The sequence below is a fragment of the Poecilia latipinna genome, unplaced genomic scaffold (assembly GCF_001443285.1).
Source record: "Poecilia latipinna isolate Pla-1442-1.1 unplaced genomic scaffold, P_latipinna-1.0 Scaffold1051, whole genome shotgun sequence".
In the NCBI taxonomy this organism is placed as follows: Eukaryota; Metazoa; Chordata; class Actinopteri; order Cyprinodontiformes; family Poeciliidae; genus Poecilia; species Poecilia latipinna.
This window is the reverse complement of record NW_015113667.1, coordinates 226,744-249,534: the sequence shown is the minus strand read 5'-3', so window position 1 is coordinate 249,534 and position 22,791 is coordinate 226,744. Positions and strand designations below refer to the sequence as shown.

General features: G+C 39.9%; 1 protein-coding gene and 1 long non-coding RNA gene across 2 annotated transcripts in view; both read right to left on the bottom strand.

Annotated features, from left to right (window-relative positions):
• Positions 1–22,791, bottom strand: part of LOC106959179 (metabotropic glutamate receptor 8) — a gene marked incomplete at its 3' end in the record, with an annotated part of 110,821 nt that overhangs the window by 50,550 nt on the left and 37,480 nt on the right. The window lies entirely within an intron of this gene.
• LOC106959181 (uncharacterized) lies at positions 1,396–5,535 on the bottom strand. The gene is made up of 2 exons (XR_001427292.1): positions 5,008–5,535; positions 1,396–4,056 (listed from the first exon to the last, which is right to left on the bottom strand). It is a non-coding gene; the product is annotated as an uncharacterized LOC106959181 (long non-coding RNA).

Sequence of the window (22,791 nt, the reverse complement as noted above, 5' to 3'; positions counted from 1 at the left end):
AAAACACAGGTCACTACATGTGGAGAAACTCAACGCGTGCATTTATTCGTTCTTTGTTATTTTGTTGGCAAGCAAAGGAACATATCTTCAAAGGTGGGGGGTAGTTTAGTACTCCAGTGCATTAAGGTTTCTATTAAAACATTAAAAGATAAGTTTCAAAGCCGACAACCTCTGTCTGAGACTCTTTTTATGATGTGAAAGAGCAAGCAGCTCTTGAATTTGCTCTATTGGGCGATAAAGATGTCCGGTCTTAGTGACTGGTAACATTAAACATTATAAGTGAAAAAACTTCCACCTACTTTAAAACTTTTTCCATTATTCTTTAGCATTTTAGATATTGCTTAATTTTATTTTATTTTTTTTTTAATTTTGAAAAAAATGTACAAATGATTGTAAGCATGGCTGGGATACTGCCCCTTATTAGCTAGCTAGTTGTTAGCCAGCTGCTAACAATTAGCAGCTAGCAAAGCTAGGCCTAACTTGTGGTAATCTAAAGGACTGTTTCACAGTTTTAAACTTTATCTGAACTGCCTTTGACCATCTTGAGTTCAAACTACAACACATCAATAAACCTTGAAATAAAAGGAGTAGACAATTCTGTTGTGAACAAATTATATTTAATACCATGTTTTCATGAAAATGTAAGAGTTTTAAAAAAGAAACAAAAAGAACATTTTGCAAAGCTTTTTGAAATTCACACTACCAAACAGTTAAACCATCATTAATATTAATATGCGAACAAGTCAAATTGGATTGAAATATTCAACACTGATAGCCGATCCTTGTCATTTATAAATTCTTTAGAAATCACTGGCTCCATTTCTGAAAAACAAAAAAATATTATTGACGTTTCATTTCATTTTCATCATGCTGCTGAAGTGCATCTCTCATCACACCATTTGTAAGAAGTCCTACTGTTTAGAAACTAAAATGCAGTCTTTGTAATGCATTTCCAGTGCAGGAACTCTGTCACTATAACCATTTTTTTCCCTTCCCGGAAAGAAGATTGGTGGATGACGTAGATGGTACTCCAGTATATACTACCATATCATTCCAGGACGACTAAATGGCATCAAAATATAGACACTGCCCACCCTGAATGCCTGCGACCAGATTTGAGAACTGACAGGATGTTTTTAAAAAACTAAATTTAAATATCAGCAAACAGTCAAATTACATGTCACAGCCTCAAACAATCTTCCAGTGTAGCTGCTCTGCAGCAGCTGATCCCTAAAAGTCTGTTCCCGACTCGGTGAGAACGAGTGAAAGCAGAGAATGTTCCTTTTTTATTGGAAAAACAATCCTTTCTAATCTACAGAGAGATGACTCTCATCACACCCCCAGCACCACAATTCATTCACTCCACATCCCTTTCCTTTTTTTTTTTTCTTTCCCCCCCCCCCAGTAGCGCAGCTAGCCACCCACACAGAAAAGACACACACACATTTCCGCACACTTGGACAGAGATGCTCTTTTTTCTGTTGCGGAGCTCGTGCGTCGAAAGGGAGCGCAGATGTGTTTGTGTGCGCTACCATGAATGTTTTCGTGGCATCGGCAATCAGGAAAGGAGGAAGTCCCCCGCAGCAGCTTTTAAATCAAGCCTTCCTCTCACACACACACACACACACAAAAAGCAAAACAGCAACATGCACTGATTCACTCCAAGAGGAGACGGAGGAAGACTGGGTGGAAAAAATCTGGGCTTGTTTGTTCCACTACAGAACAACAGAAATGCTACAAGACTCCATTAGCAACTCAATGGAGTTTGTTGCAAGCAAATGTGACAAGGGTACAAGTAGCACAAAAAAAAAGATTTCAAAATGGAGCGTGGACCTACTTCTGATGGTTTCCCACAAGACTTGACATGCATTCCATTGTGATTAAATCCCTTGGGCAACAGGCTAAATTTCGCTCCCCCACTGGAATAAAAAAAAAGGATACTCTAAAAGATAATACATTGGAAAAAGAGGACAGTATGATTACCTTAGATTCCAACCCTTGAGCAAGTCACACAATCAACTTCGCCCCTCACGTTTCGAGTGGCTGCAACTTCACCGTTTCAAAGAAATTCAGCAGCGCGCTCGGAAAATTCACAGGCGAGTCTTGCACGCAGTCATTACCCCCCGTCGGACAATGCGGGGTTCAGACTGGATGTGCGCCTGCTTTGAAGCAGTTAAGAGGGCAGCGAGCGCCTCTGATCCATTTTCTCACTCACATTTCCACCAGATGGACTTACAATTCACACTGCTCCCACCTCATTACCATAAAGTAGCCTTAATTTGAAAAGTTTGCTTCTAAATTGGGCTTGAAAAGTACTTTAAAGCCTTGTTCTAAGGCGGAATGCAAATGGGAATACGCCTCATCGGATGCAGTCGGGGGAATTAAGATCGCACAATGAGAACGTGACATCGTTCTTGCGCTCGCGTTCACATCATTTCTCGGGGCGGCGGAGGTGCTCATCAGATCTGAAGCAGGTTTTTGCGGAGGTACTTATAGCCAGCTACTGTACATTTCCTCGTAAAAAGTGTTCATACTACTTTCCACATTTTCATACCAATTAGAACCACAAATATTGACGTATTTTTTAAGCGTTTTATGTGTCAGACGAACACAAAGGGGAAAATATTTGAAGTGGAGGAAGAATGATAGAAGTTTATCAAACTTGCAAAAATTGTCTGAATGGATGGCATCTGTGAGCATCAGTTTTTCAATTTTGCCACAAATGAACTGGATTTAGACGTGGACTTTGACTGGGCCTTTCAAATTAGATGAATTTCTTTTAACCAAAATTAACCCATTGTAATATCCTTTACAGTTAAACAGGTTTTCTATCATAATTACCTTTTTTTTTTTAGCTCTATACTGTAATCAACTCTACATAATTTACCTTCCCATTCTCAGAGCACTATGCAGCCACTGCCATGCCTCCCTATGGGGACAATGGTTTTAATTTTGCAATGTTTTGGTTGTTGTGCCCTTTAATATAAGAAACTTCTCCATTACATACAGATCTTACTTGCTGACTTCCCAGGGTAGTTGCTTATAATGGATGCCGATTATGAATATCAGAATAAAAGGGTGGTTACATTATTTTTATTTATTTATTTTAATGAGTCTGAGAAACATGCATCGTTTTCCTTCCCCTCCGAAAGCATGCACCGCTTTGCGCTGGTGCACCACATAAACCTGAAAATAAAATGCAACCAGGTTCGTGGCTACGGAGTGCCAAAATGTGGAAAAAGTCAAAGGGTAATAAATATGTTCACAAGACAATGTAAACTAATAAAAAACACGCACGCCCAGCCTGCTGTCAGTGGCCGCAAAGTCCCAAACGTGACTCTGTACCAGACACTCAGACTTTATCATCTCCCTGTGGCCACTGGCTTAGATTTCTAAGCGCTTTCTGTCTCAGATGACCAGCCAATCAATGAGCTCACTTCAATTAGCCGAGGCCCCGGCATCTGGCGGGTCCTGGAAGATGTCTGTGGGTGTCTGAGGGAGTAAAGCGATGCATGTCTGTGCACGGGTGTGTTCCTGGATATCTGCTTTCAAGGCCTGAACTCCGGTCCCGTGTCTGATTAAAGCTGAATGACCTCTAAAGCCACACACGCAGAAGCTCGTGTTTTTTTTTTTTTTTTTTTTTTTTGACTGGATTCACATGCCTGTTTGTCCTCAGTGTGAACCAGGTTACTGAAGATGCGTAGATCAGAATAATGCCAACAATCAGCCCCACTCAGAGGAAAATTAAAGGAAATAGAAGCATAACTTTTGAGTTCATTTACCAAATTGCTCACGACTCGCACCGAAAATTAAAACAATTTGCTTTCCCCCCATTTTTGTCTTGCAAGTGAAATGCATACAAACTTTCATTTAATTACATCATGCCACACACATCAGAAAGCTCTTAAAGCACAGGGAGAGAATACGAAGCTGCAGCAAATTAAAGTCGCTAGAAGCACAGCAGAGTTCCTTTTGCAGCGAGTGTAGGAAAGTGTAAACAAGTCAATGTGATGTCATGAGATTGTGACTCTTTGGCTCCCAACTAGGAATCTTCCTCTGCAGAAATAAAAGAAAAGCACAGTGTAAGGTTTCTATTTAACAGATTAGACTTGCTGATTTCGAAGAGATCCCGGTAAGAATTCAACTTTTACATAATTAGGCACTGACCGTTACATAACGCCTGAAAATACTCCAAGCTCAAGGGTCCACGAAAATAAAAATAAATAAATAAAAAATCTCAAACTGAAGTACTGCAGACCACTAGAAATTTTTTTTCTACATAAAGGCCAACTAAAAATGAATTTACTGCAGCCTGTTTGACCTACTGTGGGACAAAAACAAATAAATACATCACTGACTTCATCTGCTTTCTACAGCAGTGATTTGCAGCCATTGGGGATTTGGGGACTGAATGCCAAAGAGACTCTTAATGCGTTTTGAACTAATTTTAAATTAAACTTTAAACGCATCAAGTGGAGTTTTACAGATCGTCCTAATCCAAATTATATTACCAAAAAAAAAAAAAAACATTGCAAATGTGGGTCCTGTTCATTATTAAAATGATGCTTTCATAGATTAATCATCACACTTAAACCAACATGAAGCATCATGAAAGCATTGAATAAATGAGTAAAAAGAAATGTACGGCGTTACTGTGGACTATAAAGTAGAGGGTATAGGATGTGCGTGTGTGTGTGTGTGTGTGAATTAGTGGACGAGAGTTTGCAACATCTGTCGACCATCATGCTTCAATCAGAGATTAAGAAATGAAGTCTGGCTTTTACAGATGTTTGAGTGGAGTTTTGCTAACCAAAGAACCGTCACACTGAGTAAAAAGAAAAATCTTATAGAAATGAATGAATTTGATGTAGTGAAAGAAAAGTCTACGTGAATAAAGAGTTAAAAGGCCATTTAAACAGTCATGGGGACAAGCTGTGAGAAACTTAATTTAACAGATTCCAGGTCATTTTCTTAATTAGTCCTGGACCACGTCGGAGAAGCCGTCACCTCGCAGAAAGCAAGTCTTTAGCAGCGGATACACGGTGACATCTGATCGCCAGGCAGAAGGATGAAAGATTAAAGAGGAAGGAAAATGACACATATAGATTATATGAGTCTTAAAAAATTTTTGAAAAATTGCATTTATGCAACCAAATGCCTCAGATATATACATGCATAAATGCTTCCAATATTTGGTCAAATGCTTATTGGCAAGTTGCAGCTCCATCTCATGGCTTCCTTACTCAAACTATTAACTCTCGCTGAATGTTTGCTCAGTCCACAAGGAAATTTGCCGTGAGGTTCAGAAACAACGTAGTAAGTGAGCACCGAGACTAATGTGTCCCAAACTGAAAGCCGTTGGAACACTCGAGTCATTTTCTGCCCTGAAGCCGATTCATCACCGCCATGAACTTGGAGAGTGTTCACCGAGAAAGGAGTGCCAACGTCAAAATCAATACTTTCAGCCTCAACTGAAATATATAGACATAGATGTAGAGGCGAAGCAAAAAACAAAAAAGATACAATGAGATAGAGGCATAAGTGGTAAGTATTTAAAAACCCCTTTGACAATTTTTTGGGGCCACAGACAGTCTTATGAAAAATCACGCAAAAAACAAAAAGAAACAAGGAAAAAAAACTTTCAACTGACTGCAAATGCTACTTTAAGAGTACTGCAGTTTTATCGCTGAAGAACAACATACTATACATTTAAATTGTAAAATAAGTAAAGCATATTGTTACATTTCAGATTTGACCACTTCCCGTTTCCATTTTCAAGCAGAGCCGTTTCTGGATTGTGGCGCCGGGAATGGGGCCGGGTGGGTCACATGACAACGTAGTGACGTCATCAGAACGTATTGGGTTTTATATTTTTTATCACAAGTTTGTTTATATTTTCCCCCCTGCCCCCTTGGTATTTAGAGTTTACTTGAGTTAGAAGTAATCATTTAGTCGTTTTTGCTCGTTTGTTCATTCTGTTCTTTCCACTAAAGCGATCTCTGGCCTCGGCCAGTCATTTTTGTTTGTCCAAGTCAAAAAAGAACCTCGTCACAGTCCGATTAATGTCAGACAGTGAAGAAAACTAGCTTATACGTGTTTCCATATAATCTATTTACATGACAGATGCCAACTACAAAATAAACCCAAAATAGAAATTTAAAAGATTGAGGCAAGAACACAAATATTCATGTCCACTGGCAACAACGTTCAAAAGATTCAAAAGCTCGTTGCCAGTCGTTTTTGTCAAGAGCATAATTATTGATTTGAAAGCACGATTATTAGTTGCCTGTCTTAGACATGTTTCGTATGGAAATCATTCTTCCATATTCATGCAGCGACGGGGAACACACGCAGTCGTTTCCGTGCACTCAGTCGGAAACTTGGAGCACCAAGCTCACCTGAGAGGGCTCATTCGAAAGCTTTCCGACTTCCCACACTCAAAAATATTTCTGAACTACAGCAGCGTTCGCTTCCAGGGTATGTTTGAAATTTGCATAATTTTGAGAAGTCAATTCCCAAGTCCGTGAAGACTTTCAAGAAACATTGGCCAAGAAATTGAACATCATTTCCCCTCCAAAACATATCTTAACGCAAAATAGTGTTAAACCGACACTGCCTGACGAGCCATTTTGGAAATAACTGTAAAGAAGAATAAGAGTCTTATTTGTTGGCTTGCACATAATAATAAAAATACATTATTAATGGTCCAAAACAGAATAACCTAAAGAAAATGTGATGGTTATCAATAAATAACCAACAGTGACTAAATTTGAACAGATCATGCTGCCATCAGCACAGAAGTATAATATACTTTAGATAATTTAGTCAGGGCTTTTGTTGTATAATCAGACACCGATTAAAGTTTTTCCATTTAGGTTTTCAGCTCCTGTTTTCATAATGATAATTAATCAATTTTATTTATATCGTACCAATTAATAAGTAACCTCGGGGCATTTTGCAGGAAAAGTAAGCAACTCCAAGTCAAGTTTAAATTAAATACAAGTGGATTCATTACATTAATCCAATTATTGTTACAGTTACCAACTGTAATGCAATTCATTAAAGCCTTAATTGAACACAATTAAATTGTATTAAGTTTGTATTCTATTTGCTGTCTGAAACTACAGATTAGCCATTGAGCCTCTCTGACTAAATGAGGCAGAGCTTTCAGTGATTTATTTATTTTTTGCTAAACCGGCATTTATCTACCTTTAAAAACAACTTTAAAATTTGATCAATTTTGGATTTTCTTTTAAAGGACTAAATGTTTTCATATAAAGTCCTTCCCAGTTGCATATTGTCAGTTTCATAGTGCAAAAATCAACCATGAAGTTTGCAGTTTTAAAATATGGATTTATGATGGCCTAAAAGTCGGATCCATTTACGACTTTTTGGACCCTGCAGAAACTCTGCAGCGGTCTTCTCCAAACACGACACGCTCCTGCTCTGTGGAGTCGAATATGGATGAGCAACAGCTTGACGATTTGCCAAATTGGGTGGCCACTTTGATTACAAATCTTTTTATTCATCTGTCATATCCAATAAATAATCTGTCACCCAAACAAAGAGGAACCCGATTACCTCGTTCAGTCACTAATCTGCATTAGAAAAGCATTCATATTTATCTTTTTGTCACATTCAGTTGTTCTGAATGGAGTTTGATGGATCTGATTATTTACTTTCCGTGTATCGGAGTGATGCGGGGCTTTATTCCCAGAGACACGCCGCCGATGTTTCGGCGTATCCGCACATGTCGGTGAGCAGGAAAGTCAATGAAAAACAAACATCAGTAGAAAAGCTTATGCAAAAGCAATGTTTCTATTCATGAAAAGTATAAACAGGAAGCTTAAAATGCATGGAATCTCAGAAGCAAACTTTGACAAACAAAACAAAATATAAAAAAAGGCAAAAAACTGAATTGTACTAAAACCCATCAGAGTGAGAACGGCACTCGGGGAAAAAAAGCCAGATATACATATCAATTTGGGAAGCAGAATTTGACAACTGCACAGACCGGGAGCAGATTGTGTCTTGGAGAAATGCAAACAAAATGAGCAAGGAGGTAAGGCTTTGCATAATTTAAAGGAGGAGAGGAGACAGTACATCACTGATGGACATGACAATTTTTTTATTATAAGGGAAAACATTACTCAAGTCGCTTTAATTCCCGGGCTGAAATCAAAGGCCCGACAGTTGACGGATGCATCCCTTTAAAGCGCACGCAGGTTTTAAAAAAAAGACAAACACGGGAACCGTCTTCGGCTCCACTCGGAAACAATCCTTCAAAAAGGGGGGCAAAATTAACACGCACACAAATATACCCGCACCTAAATCTCCTCTGAGGGCCAAATTCACTTAGACAGGCTTGCTTAAATCTCCTCGCTTTATTTATAGATCGGAACAAAAATAACTTTTCCATTTTTTTTTTTTTTTTTACTTATGCACACAGATGTACGCATCCTAACGGGCACAGCCAAGCCAATTAAAAGCAAGCAGATGTGAAGAGAATCAGAGTAGACATTTATAGCTTCAAAGTCTTCCCTGACGGTATGGTTTGTGCCAGAGAAAAGTGTCACTGCGTCACCTTTTCTAGGATATGGATGTTTTCTTTTTCTTTTTTGCCTTTAATACAACAAACTCTGGGACAATTCAACAGAAGTGGCACTCAGTAATATAAACACAAGCAGCACCACAAAGACAAAGGAAAGGGCAGCGAAGATGAAAGATATTAAACGAACACGGCGACAGATTCGCAGCAAAATGAATGATAGGAGCGAGCAATAAATGGACGGGGGTTGGGGGGGAAGAAGAAGAAGGATTAAAGGGGACATCAGAAAGAATAAAGCTGCCAGTATACCAACAGCAGACATTCATTTCCAGCGACCAAAGGACATGACTGCGGGGAAAACAAAAACCTTGATCTCCGCACGCTGGTCTTCAGCGAGCGATCGGGCAGATACATCACAATTTTGTTTGTTACCAAGTGGAAAAGATTTCCTTTTCTGGCTGACCACCTGTCTCTGAGGCGGTGCCATGTTGGATAAATCTTGTTAGGCACCGAGTGGTGTCAGGAAGCAAGCCGCAGGGACACAGACGCACAGACTTTAGAGCAGCGACTGGTATGCGACAAGTTGGTCTCCTCTGCAGGTAACCTGCTGCTTTCGGTGGCAGCCAAAAGGGCAAAAGAAAGACTGAAGGTGGATTTGTTTCACCCTTAGCCCTGGGAACATGGTTTGTGCACTTACAAGGTTTTTAGGGGTGCATGCAGATTTTGTTTTTATCTGACAACTTGTTTCCAATGGTGATAAAATTGTAATTTACAAAAAAAAAAAAAGTTTAAAATATGTCTTTAAAGACACTAAAGTGGTTTTATCTAACAAAAGCAAGGGCGTTAATTGGCAGAAAGCAGTTGTAATTTCATCCTGGTGGACAGTTTGCAGTACGCTCTCGTTCACACAAGGTGTCGCTGTTGAGAAAGTGATACAGCTGAACGACAAAAAAAACGTCAGAAGATTAGACGACAAAAACTAGTTTAAGGTTTCTAAACGGATCCGCATGCAATCAATGCAAGATAACGGACTCGTCAAAAAAGAAAAAAATCTAGGTTGGCATAGTGTTATGTTATTTTATCAGTGACAGTAACAACCACTGTATTAATGTCTACATTTTTACCATTTTTAATTACTATAAATCATAAAGGACTTCTCAGTCATGGAGTGGGGAAAGGCACAGCAGTAAAAGGAGCGGCAGCGGTATAATTAGGACATGAGATCAGCCTTAATTGGTAAGTAAAAACCATAAAATCTATCCATCTATTAGAAAAATGCTGGTGGTGACAGTGATTGCACCATTAGCTTCTGACAGGGATTACTTTCTTTCCAAACCCTATGTTACTCTGACTTAATAGCCAATAGTCATCTTGAGACATACAAGTTGGCGGTAAAGAACTAATAAAAAAAAAAATGAGTTACCATCTTTAAGCCAGTTGAATAATTTGTTCTCATATGCTTGGTCAAATTTAACAAGCTTTTTTCCCTCCCAATTAAAACAATTGTAGTTAGTGGTGTTTTTTGTTCTGGGCTGTTGAAGAAGGCATGTGACCAGACAGATCAGATCTTTGCCAATCACACTTTGCAAGGCCCGAGTTCCTTTTCGTTTCGTTTCGCTGGAGTGTTTAAGGACAACCCATTGCTATGCCCAACAGAAATTTGAACAGATTATGTGAAGGTCTGGGGTGAGCTGAAAGAGGCACTTACCCAGGAGGCCATTCCTGAAAGAACTGCCACTTAAAGCAATATACACCCATAAACATTTTGAGGAATACGGAGTCTTTAGGATTTGAAAAGCACAACCTACAGAGTTATTAGAGTTGGGCATTCATTCATTTATTCCAGTGCCCACATGAGGAGGCCTTGACAAAAGTTGGTGGGAAGAAAATTGTCAATTTTACTTGACCACAGGCCTCCGTCCTGCAACATTTGGACGAATCCCTGCTCCAATGAGCCTGAATCAACAGGCTCGTTGCTCAGTTTGCTTGGAATATCAGCACTTTTTGTAAAGGCCTGGTCATTGGCCATTTATTTGATTTAGATGTGGTGGGGATGCATCTAAAAGTTGCGAAACAGTGACCCCACCATTTCAACTTGAAGCTCTTCTGGTCATCACTAAACTATGTTTTAGGCAATAAGGGCATTTCTTGACAAACCGGAGTACATCGTAAGAAATATTCATACATTTAACCTTTATCTTTTTATTCCCCAGCTGAGACAAGAAACAGGCATGGAAGCAACCCATTTTGAGAGTTATTTGCTTCCATACAAATACTGAAATTTAAACCTCTGCTCAAGTCAGAGCCTCCAACAAGCTTCAATTTTTTGTCTGTTATTCTTATAATAAAGCACACATCCAAATTTACAAAAGAACACGCTTGCAGAAATCAGCTATAGCTATCCAATAAGCCAGCAAATCCTATTTAATGTGTCGGAAGACGAACCTTCTCACTTCCTATGGGTTCGCACTTTACAGTGTGTGTAGGAGAATGCGTGTGTGTGAGTGTGTGTCTATGTGTAAATTTGTAATTAATCCCGTTTTACTAGTCGGTGGTGGTGATGCCCCGAGGCTGTACTTTCCTCTGATGAGATCTTGACAGATAAGGTTTATTCCTCTGAATCTCTGTCAGTTTCCCCTCCTTTGCACCTTTTTAATTCAATATTCCTCACTGCTTCTCCCTTCCCTCGTCTTTAATTGCTTACTCCATCTCCTGTTCATCAGCTTGCAGTGCTTCATCCCGTCTGACCTCCATCTGTCTACCCTGCTCACACAAACAGTCAGCTGCACACTTGCTTTTATCAGCAACCACCTCTTCAGGTTTCATTACCTACTGTCCACTTGAGAGTCCAACTTTTAATCCTTTCGGCTTCGGTTCTCTCTTTAAGTCTCCCTTTCTCGCGTTATCCACAGGTGATTACAAGAAGAAAAGGTCTAAAACTTGCGAAACAAACGGCTTTACCTCCTGGCTGGTGCCGCGTGTGTGCAGTTGCACACTTCCACAAGCCGGGAGAAAAGACCCTTTAATTGTCCGCTTTCTTTCACTTTACACCGTTGACCTGACAGTCGACATTTCTAAAGCTTTACTGCACGACGTCAAGTTTCCATTCATGTGTTTGCAACACGCAAGCGACACCAGCAGTCTTCCCGCGAAGACCATCACGCCCATTATGGTTTGATATTTCAAACCGAGGGTTAGAAAAAGCCCACTGTTATGATAATACATCATGATCCGCTACAGTGATATTGAATGGTGTTATTACTCCCAGCCTATGGGTATCAATCAAATCCATCAATGTGACATTTTTTAAAGGTCATGTTTAAGTTGATGACACTTTAAAAAGGCAGGAAGCAGAGAACACTGAAAAAGAGTTCTTGCTGAATCTCCCGAGCCACAACAAAAGTGAATTAGTTTTAAATCAAGCGTGTTAGTCTTGATTTTGTTCATGTTTGCACCACTGGTTGCCTCGACTATACTCACTGTAGTAGTAGTACGACCTTTGGCGATTCAAGCCAAACAGTGCAACGCTTGGCAGAAGTAAGTCAAACTCTTCAAAATAGTATAATTATTGCTGTGTTTTCTTACACAGATCTGGGCATTTTACAGATCACAATTCAGGTGTTCCACCAGGTCGACACTCTCCTCTGCATGAAACAACAATTATTTAGAGTGGCGTGCTCAGTTTGGGGGAAAACCTGATATTTAATTGCCTATTCGACACGCTGGAGGGACGATGATTCTTTGCTAACCTGGGGATCGCCTTGGGATTTCCCCAGAGGAGCTGGATCAAGTGGCCGGGGAGAAGGAAGACCGAGCCTCTCTGCTTAGGCTGCTGCCCAACCCCGGATAAGTGGAAGATAAAGGATGGATGGATGAGTTGTCAATATGGTTGTTCAAAGTCTTAGAAAAACGATGTTATCGAACCGAACAGCAAGTTAAAACCGAGATACAGACCAAACCTTGATCTTAATTTGCTATTATATGCCTCCCATTCAAATAAAAAAAAAAATTGTTGTTTTAAAGTTTACCAAAACAAGCATAAAAAAAGACGGCAAAAAGAGTGAAAATTTATCCAGCTCGGATCACAAAGCCGACTGTTTTCACCCGTGGATTAGGAAAACTTGCCAAACTACGACCGGAGTTTCTTCTCTCGTTCTCATTACCAAAAAATAAATAAATAAATAAATTCACCAGACGTATCATCCTGGAAAAAGCTGCTCATTTTAGACAGCACTTACTGCCATTTTCACAGCTTAAAATAAGAAGATGTTGCTGATGGCAAGCCACGAGCTATCGCTAATGAGGAATACTTTTAGCGAGTAGGGTGATGATGGGCCAAAATAAAAATGTCTCTGGAGTCTTCGTGCTTCCAACGAGTTTGTGTGTCTTGGCTCTTTGAGTTTGCTTCCGACATCCTTTAACATCTAGTCAGTTTTATGAGCTAAAGTCCCAGAACAAAACTTTCCTCATCTGATTAAAACTTGCTTTTAATTGCAACTGCTAGGTGGTGGAAAAAAAAGAAATGGAAAATATGCAGCAACTTTAAGCAATAAAAATGAAGGTAATTTTTTTTTTCTGCCCTCGTAGCTTTATGGCATCGTTTTAAAAAGAGTTCACTTCGATTTTTCATACAATCAAATCTGCCCGTTTGTAAATTTTTCCACATTTTCCCAGCCACATAAACAAGCAGCCTCTAATCTGTTGATCTGAAAGGGTAATTAACTCTCGGTCCCCTATACAGACTGCGTGCATGTTGCTGGGAAACCCTGTCATGACCTTTCAGCGCACCGATAACACACACTTGTGTGATGTGCAAACAGAAAACCAGTATAACAAAATTACAATGTGACAACCTGATTTTAGTTTCGTACCATATTTGCGTGTTAGAGTGATAGTCAATGTGTTGATTGAGAGCCGAGAGCAAATTAGCTGCTAAGACATCTTCACTAAGACATCTAAGTGCACATCTTCACACTTCATAGGACGTCAAATATTGTAGTGAAATTCAACACTTCCTTGGTTAAAGTTTTACATTTTGAAATTATAAATAATTTTCTTTTTCTCTCATCTTGACATAGGATTGTCAGTCTGGTTTCTGCATGGTTAACATAAAAAACATAACTAAATGTTCCTACTCATTTTGTGGGCAGTAACCAAGTAGGTTTTTTACACCCAGTAGGTGGAGTGTATAAGACGGACATAAAGCTGAGCATACCAAACCATATTCTCCATTTTCCCCTCTTGTTCTTCGGTTATAACAGTCCTTAGGTGACAAACGGTTAAAGCCAGAAGTTAAAGTTTATCACTCAGCTGACATTACGTAACTCTAAAACTTAACTGCAGTGACAATGACGACTGCAGAGGATAGGACACAAAATAAAGACCAATGCCACAATTGTCGAAAAGACACTGCGGACGCTTTGTGGGGAAAATCTGCATCAGACAGCAGCAATAAGGCCAATGTCAAGTTGTACCCCTGCCTGTGTCTAACAATCAGCCAGCTGCATATCTGCAGGAAAGCTTGTCCCGTACATGACATTACCGTCAGCCAATTTATTGCCGACAAACAGAAGTTGGGGTGTTTGATTTGTGAATACGGCAGACTGAAGCGCTGGTGTTTGTGCGCATTTCTTTCTGTGCTTTTGCCTCAGCGGTGCCAGTCAGGCATGACAGGGGGAGAGAATTAAAAAACCCAAAGGCACAGGGAGACCTTCGCACATGAATCTCGAGTATGGGCCTGTGTTAGTGTGTCTTTAGAGAATGACCTTCTCCCCAAGACTTGTCCCGGACTGGTAATTTTGGTGCCAGGCCTGTGGCTTAATAGAGGCCTATGGGTAAAATATACTATTGTCTGGCATAGAGGACATACGTTTGAAAATTTTTAGGTTGCTTAGAGAAAAAAAAAAAAAACTTTTTGCTGCAATATGCCAAATAAATATCTTTGAGAAACATACGTGGTACGAGATTATAGGTGAACCCTATGTAAGTAAATACATGAAGGATTATAAAAAGCTTAATTTAAAATTAGGGGACCAAAAGCCAACTTAAGAGGACAACACAGTTTATGGCATGGCTAATACAGACAGGTGTATGACTGGGGAAATGCAGGTGTTTGTGAGCATAAAGTCTTTTTCCTGAAAGGACAGTAAAATGTGCCACATTGCTGTTGTGCAGCTAAACCCTCATGAGTTAAACTATGTCAAGCTGAGTATGCATGGTAATGTGAGACTTACACAATCATCCTAATATAAACATTTGCTCAGATAAATGGAAGCGCTCACATCCACAGGCATTAATGTTTGAATTCCAACTGCAGACTTTGTCTTACCGTCTCTTTGCCTCGATTGGTTATGCGTCTATGCCAGAGTTATTCAGAGTCACATTTCAGGCAACTCTTTAACCGCATATTTCTCATCCATTGGCTTTTCAGATATTTCTCTCAATCTTGGACGTGGAACTGAATGCAACTACCGTGAGCTAAAAGGGTTGAGCACAGACGAGAAGCTTAAAAATAGAAACATTCTTTAAAAAAAGTGCAGGGCTGACATTTGTTCAAACATGAGAGTCTGCCGTAAACAACCACTGAGCAAATTTTCAGCAGATAATTTGAACAAAAAGCTCGAGTAAACTCCACTGCTTATCCACGCTGGATCTCATCTCAGCATGCATGTTGATAAAAGACAACAACCCCTCTTTGTGGTCAGGAGGCAGACTCACTTTGTATTCAGCTGAAGGCATACAGGACTTCCTCAACATACACAAGCAGAGCCTCTCTCTCTCTCTTTCTCCAACACTGTCTGAGCCTCCATAGACCCAATTAGACAGCCATAATTACTGCCAGACAGGAATGAGAGGACGGAATAGAAAGCAGGATCCTTTTTTAAAAAAAAACCCAGCCAAGGTATTTCATTTCATTAACAGCCCTAAACATGACAGCAAGGAGAGCAGAAGAGGGGAGACGGGAGGAAAGGGGAAAGAGAAGACGAATCAAGAAAGAGCAAAGGAGACAAAAGAAAAAAGGAAGTGACTGAAATTAAAAGTGTGTTCGAGGGCTGAGGAAGTTTAAAAATCCGGGGATGTCAGCAGAAATTTGATTTGTTAAAAAGACTTGTGTTCCACTTCCTGACTTCAAAATTTAGTGATTTTTTAAATACTAGAATAAATTAAAACAGTGTCCTGTTTAGAACCTCAAAAGTGTGTCTGAATAAACACAAATGACCAAAAGTAAACAAGAGAAAAGGATCGACATCAGAAATTCGTATGTGATTTCTGGTCGCTACACCGTTCCAACGCTGCCCTTGCGTTTTTCTCCCTACGTATTCTGCTAACTCCTCTCTTAAATAACAATACATCTGCTTCCTGAGGGGCATTCCTCGATTGGTGAGGCGTTCTGAAGCTCTTTACTATGAAAAGGATCCTATGATCAACCACCACAGTTGTATTCTGAAGACTGCCAGGGCGTTTTTTTTTTTTTTTTTGCCAAACACACCGGTGTGTTCTTTTCATTTCGGAATGAAAGGACAAGCTCTGAGAGCTCTTGACTATATATATGTTGCAGGTGCTCAAATCCAATAACATCTGGGGTTTTCTTTTTTTTTTTTTTCTCCGGTTGAGAAAGAGCACAATCTGCATTCAGACTGAATGACTCTGCCGCAGTTACAGATAGTCATTTACCTCAGCTCTTCCACACGGTGATCAAAACACGGCACCTCGTCACACACGATAATGTGCATGCAGAAACACCTGAACAGAGGGCGAGGCTATAAAAAGTCACACCAAGTTTTATTCAGTTCACACCCCCATAAATGCTCCGTACGCATACAGCAACCAATCAAAACACCGAAAGCACCTCTATGTTTAGCACAAACACCAATGAGGATGTTTTTCTTTCCCCAAGTGTGAACGGAAAACCAACAAAAGATTTGATCTGGATATATTACTTTCCTTCAAGAGTCAAGTTGGAAAAGCTCCCTGCTTTACATCAAACTTCGTTTGAAATATTCGGTCTTTTCAGGCAGAGAAAAGACCGACGGGGCACATCGGAGAACAACGAAACATGTCGCTTAGCACAACTTGGTGCACCTGCTGCAGCATGCTGATTTCCAACATACACACACTCCACATCTCCATCTGCTCAGGCATCGGAAACCCGACACGTTTCAATCCGACGCGCCTTCGTCGGCATTCCACTCTTGTTCGATACAACTCTTTCAACAAAGCGTGCGCACACAAACGGCGAACCGACAACCAGGCGCTGCTGCGTTTGTCCGTTTCCTTTTGAAGATTTCATTTCCTAGCTTGACGCTCCGCTCGTCAGACACACGCAAGGCCTCGCATGTCGCCACGGCCTGCAATAGATGTTCGTGCACGAGCTCATTTAATCAGCTTGACTGCACCGGTCTGCAGCCGGCGCATGCGTGTGTGTGTGAGCTTGTGTGTTTGCATTAGTCCCACAGAGTCATACCTCAAGGCAGTCTGTTATCACCAATAGCCTGCTAAATTAATCAGCACCCTCCAGGCCTCCTGACCGGGCCCCAGAGACGCACACGTCACGTGTTTCGCAATATTGCGGAGACATCACTCACGGAGTCAAACAGGTCTAACGGCGCCCCGTGGAGAAATACCGGCAGCAGGTGAGAAATAAAATCTGACAGGCAAAAAAACAACCGGCGCACATTCGGTCACAAGTAAGAGAAGCAGGACAGGAACTGTAGAAAGAAAGAGAAAACAAGAATAAATACTGTTTGTTGCTTCGTTGTGTGGCAAGAAAAAGGAGCTGGAGATTTAATCATTCTGCATACATCACTGAATTTGTGGGTCTCTGTGCAGAGAGGGAGGATATGTCGCGAGTTTTGTTATGAATGCATCACCACTGCCACCACGAGAGGAAATGAAAGTGGAATCCATGTGTGTGTGTGTCTGCATGGGTAAGGTGTCTATGAGGGGCGCCAAAGCAGAGGGAGTATTTTCGTCTTGGTGTAAAAGCATAAATCTAATTCCCATTTGCAAAATTACAACTCCTACTGAGGAACGCCGGCTCCTCTTCTTTCTCACTTGTTTTAGCTGAAACGCAGACGCAATTTAGAGCCGCTAGAAATCTCAATTTGCAGTTCCAAGAAAAAAATAAATCGAACTTTGACTGGAGTTTTGCGTTTTTAATGAAAACAGGCAATATTCGAAGGGAAGACATTCAAATTTTCACACTTGGCACAATACTTGGTGTTACAAAAAACTTTTTTTTTTTTTTTGCTTGGAAAAAGTCTGAACAATGACTAAATTGCCTAGAAACATCTAAAACAAAAGTGGGGGAAAAAAATTCACTGAAAATGGAAGTTTAATCAACGTCAAAGCTCCGTTTGAATATTTGCTATATACCGCTGCGCGCATCTGTGTGGGTGTGTGCAATGTAGCTCTGTCGCAAAAACAAGTTCATTTAAATGTTCCACTGCTCCTCTGGTAGGAATCACTGCCGCCATCAAGTTTGAGTTTGAGACAGCCTCATTATTTGTCTTTGAAAGAATTGGCATTAAATAATTTAATTTGATCTACTTTCTAATTTCTAACATTTTCGTTTTGAAGGCGATTCTGATATATCCTAATTGTACGGTACATAAAAGTGAAGATATAATGGCTAAACCTTTTCATCAAATCGGATCAAATGTTAGCATCTAAACCAGGTGTTTACAGGCTCAATGGTGAAATCATGCATGTTGCTCAGCGAGGGGAATCCTGGTTAAAGATATGAAGGCCACAATACAAAAAAAATATTTTGTTTTTGCCCCTGGAGCATTTGACAAACATGATTTTAATGGAAACAGAGAAGGCGACGTCTACCAGTAATGGTCATCTCAGCCAAAATGAGTAATGTCTGGCTGGTTTATGGCATCAAGGTACATTAAGATTTTAATGAGCATAGAGAAGCCCTGCTCTCTCTCTCTTTCCCGCGTGCCTGGAGAAGTCTGAATATGGAAACTAAAGGAGTGCTCTTTAAGGTAATGCTATTTCTAAAGTTCAGTTTCCAAGCTACAAGCGGCATTTCAGCTGAATGCTCTCCACCGGAGGCAAAACCCGACTAATTAGTCAACCAGCTAATACCAGCTTATCAGACTACCTTTGTTTCTCTGTGAGGAAACAGAGCAGCAACAATATTCTGTGCGATGTTTAGTTAACACCGACTGCATTTAGTCCACGTTTCTTTAAGGTTTTGCATCAGTCTTCCACAGCTGGGTGAATTTCTTTAAAAAGAATGTAAACGGTCTTTAATAGCAACTTGAAACTGAAATGCCATATTTGATTTTTAAAATGTACTTGGCTAAAAGAAACCTAATCGTAAGAAATTAAAATGAACTTGATCGCTTTCATTCTGATTATCAATATTTCTCCAAGGGCCAGTTTTGTTTGCAGAGGCTTCATAATCCACTGTCTTTATGGTTTCAGTTGTAAGTGGTTTTTATTTACATTGTGCTTATTGCTTTTGGGTGCTGTGTTTTATTTTGGATATCTAAAATATCCTGAATTTGAGTTCGTCTTTGAGAGAGCGAACTCGCATCATTACGCCATTATCTGTGGGTGAAACCTGTTCATACTATTACACTTGACACTTTGTTTATAAGAGAGTTCTTTAAAAAAAAATGAATAAGAACATCTGATTTATGAGTACAGCATACAACAGGAACACAAAGTAATATGGCGGCAACAGGAACAAGGATTTCCCTTCAGCTGTAGCCAGAGGAGCTGTCCCACTGGGAAACACAAAAGTTCAGAGCACGAGCGTACATCTTTTGAAGCAGCACTTTCATTTCTTCCTCACTCCCTTAGCAGACTAAAACAAGAGATTTGAGCAGACGCGGAGCGATACCTCGACGTCCTCGAACCAAAATTAGGTCTCGTTTCTGGAGCTTCTTTAGCCCCCGTGTGTTTTTCTCAAGAGTTTCACAGACCGCGTGTTAACATTTCACTTTGGCTCGCGCTGTCAATACAGATGAGCGTGTAGATCTTAAAAACGATCAACAACATTTTAATGAACTCTAAAAATGACTGGAGACATGAAAATGTACTCAAGTGTGCTCCGAGAGTTTGCTAAGGCGTCAAAACGGACAAAGTTCCACTTCGATCTTCAGGATGTTTTAAATCGACGGGTAACAAAGCATGCAGACTCCTAAAATAAATCAAATATTAGTTACATTTGATGGAGATAAATCTGTACAATTGAAGCCAAACAACAACAACAACAAAGAAAAAAAGGATTACAGTTGAATGAAGCAGGTGGAAATGTTTCACATTTCTCCATGTGCCATCCGGATGATCTCGATTTAACAATATGATTAAGCATGCTCTGTTGTGCATAACTCTGTAAACACATGCACAGCTTTGTGTGTGTGTGTGTGTGTATGAATATTTCTCCCTTCACCATGTACAGACTCTGGCAGGTGTCCAGCTCCACTTGGACAGAGCTCAGCGAGAGAAAGGAGAGCCTTGTCTCGTCTTAGTGGTTAAATCCCCCTCTGAGACGCCGAGTGAAACACGCTCCATGAGTTTTACGTATTGTTGCAAAGCAGTTTTTTTTTTTTTTTTGAGCCGAGCTGAGGCCAAGTACTCCCGGAGGCTTTCCAAAACACCTACCCGACAGGCATTCTGACGCGCGGGGCTTAATTCATTGACGGGCCCCGTCAGTGCAGACGTGGCGCTGGCTGTTTGCAGAAGATTAGCCGCCCTAATTGAAAATTTTACTACCATAGCTCTTGTTGGACACCGCGCACAGTCAATTAGACAAAAGATCGATTTCTCTCCCAGCACGCTGTATGCAGATTTTTTTATTTTTTTTATTTCAATTATGCTAATCTAAGTTCAATTGCATCAGCAACATTCACTTACGCTCATCATGAACTAATTATTCCATCTGCTCTGCTCCAATTAATAGAGAAATAAATGTAGTGTCTAAAAAAATTAAAAAAAATACGACCTCATTTGGTGCAACCTCTTTTCGTCGGATTTGAGGCGGCAGTGTTTTGGGTCCGACTGTAAAAGTGAGCATCTAGCTGGGAGTTGTCAATAGGAATGATGCTCTTTGAAGGTCAAGGCTGTCTAAAAAGAGAAACTGCAGCACCAAAGGAGTTTTTTTTTTTTTTGCGCAACCACCCCCTAGAAAACACATCTCGCACATGGATTACGGCAGGGCGTCAGTTTCAAGAGGGAGCCTGTGATCAAAATGTCACGTGAGTAAAAGCTGGAAGCGACAGCGTCAGGCCGGCTTCTCCCAAAATGTCAAAAATGTCTTGCCGAGTTGGAACCTTGAAGCACGCAATTAGAAGTCTGATGTACAACAGGCAAAAAAAACAAAAGAAGAAGAACAGATCTACATTCACTCTGAGGGGTATCACAAAAATCACAGCAACAGAAAACCGGAAGGGAACCAGCGAACCATCGCTTGGCTGTGCGACTGTATTCAAAGTAACGTGTTTTAAACCGAATAAATCTTAAAATGCGTAGAGCTTTCGATATTGTAGGAACACTGCAGATACCATTGCAGATGAAATAAGAGGAAATATTGATCAAATTTGTTTTCAGACAACAAAAAAGGAAGGAAAAGGAATGAGCCTCAACAAATGAAAAAAAAACTAGTTAATGTCTGCTAAATAAAAAAAAATAAAAAAAAAGCTGCTCATAAATTTTGCCTAACCGTGAAGAACTGAACAAAAATATATTACCACTGTTCCTGAAAACTGTTTTTATTACATGGAGCTAACCAACTTGTGCCACACTGAATGAATTTCAGTGACCCTTCAATCCCCTTAAAAGGTCGAGTTTTCTCCCTCCTTTCACGTCTTTTTGGTTTTAGAATACATTTCAAATAATCCGAGATCATGTTCTGCACTTTACACGTTTTACCCCCATTAGTAAACTCCTTAAAACAGGGTGCGTTCTACTGATCAATGTGTGCGGTGCAGTGAAATGCACAACCTTTGCTGCATTGGTCCCTAAATCGCGGCCTCTTGTCTGACAAGCATTTTCCTTAGTAAAACTGCAGAGCCAGATCCGCTCTGATAATCGTGGCTCGTTTTTTTTTTTACAATATCTCGCAGCTTTACGTCGTTAAATTGACTGAAGGCGTTCGCTGGGAAACTTTTGTTTTTTTTCCCTTAAGTGCAGAGGAACAGATTGTATAATGGGAAGAACGCACGCAGGTGAAAGCAAGACGAAAACATAATCGCCGGATCAGAGAGGGAACTTAACTCGTATCCGTTTTCAATATCATCGCTTCTCCGCTTCTGGGCAAAGTTATTGTGCGCCGCTGTTGGAACCGCTGTCTGTTTGTTGCAAGGTTATTGGCAGCCTGTTGATGCTGCTGCTGTTTCTCTGTCTGCTCTCTGTGTTTCTGCCACTCAGATTTCCTTTTCTCTAAATAAGAATTAAACAGGATGTGAATTTGTCCTCATTTCCTTTTTTGCAGCTATGTACATTTGGTTACCACAAGGATTTTTCTCCTGTACATCCATCCTTTAGGATGGATGTACAGGAGAAAAAAAAATTAAAAAAAAGCTGCTCATAAATTATGACTAATGGCATAAGGTGTAGTTAGCTACTAGTTAGCTAGTAAGCTAGTTAGCTAGTTAGCTACTAGCTAGTAAGCTACTAGCTAGTTAGCTAGTTAGCTACTAGTTAGCTAGTAAGGTGTAGTTACTCATAGCTAAGGTGTAGTTAGCTATGAGGTCACTGGACATTGGTCATTATTACTCAACATTGGTTTCCAGTAATTTAATGAATTAGCACTAATAAGGTCGATGAAAAGAGCCAATAAGTCCTTATAACTAAAGGAATGTGCAGCTGGATCACTTTATCTGCTGTTTTTAATCACTTTCTGCACTTTATGAGTTAATCTTTGCAGAAGAAGAAACAAAACAAAACACTCCTTTGAGTCACTGTGTGCAAATTAGAATATTAAGATACATTTGCTCTGTCAGCTGAATGTTTTGTTTTGACTTGAATTGTTTCAACTTTCAGCTTTATGTTAAACAAAGAGGAAAAATTGCAAAGCAAAGATTAAACCTGAGCAAAATGTTGCTAAAAAAAAAAAAAAAAAAAAAAAAAAAAAAAAGGGGGGGGTTTTGTTTTAATGGGGGCCCTTTTTTTTTTTATTAAAAAAAAAAAAAAATAAAAAAAAAAAAAAAAGGGGGGGGTTTTGTTTTAATGGGGGCCCTTTTTTTTTTTATTAAAAAAAAAAAAAAATAAAAAAAAAAAAAAAA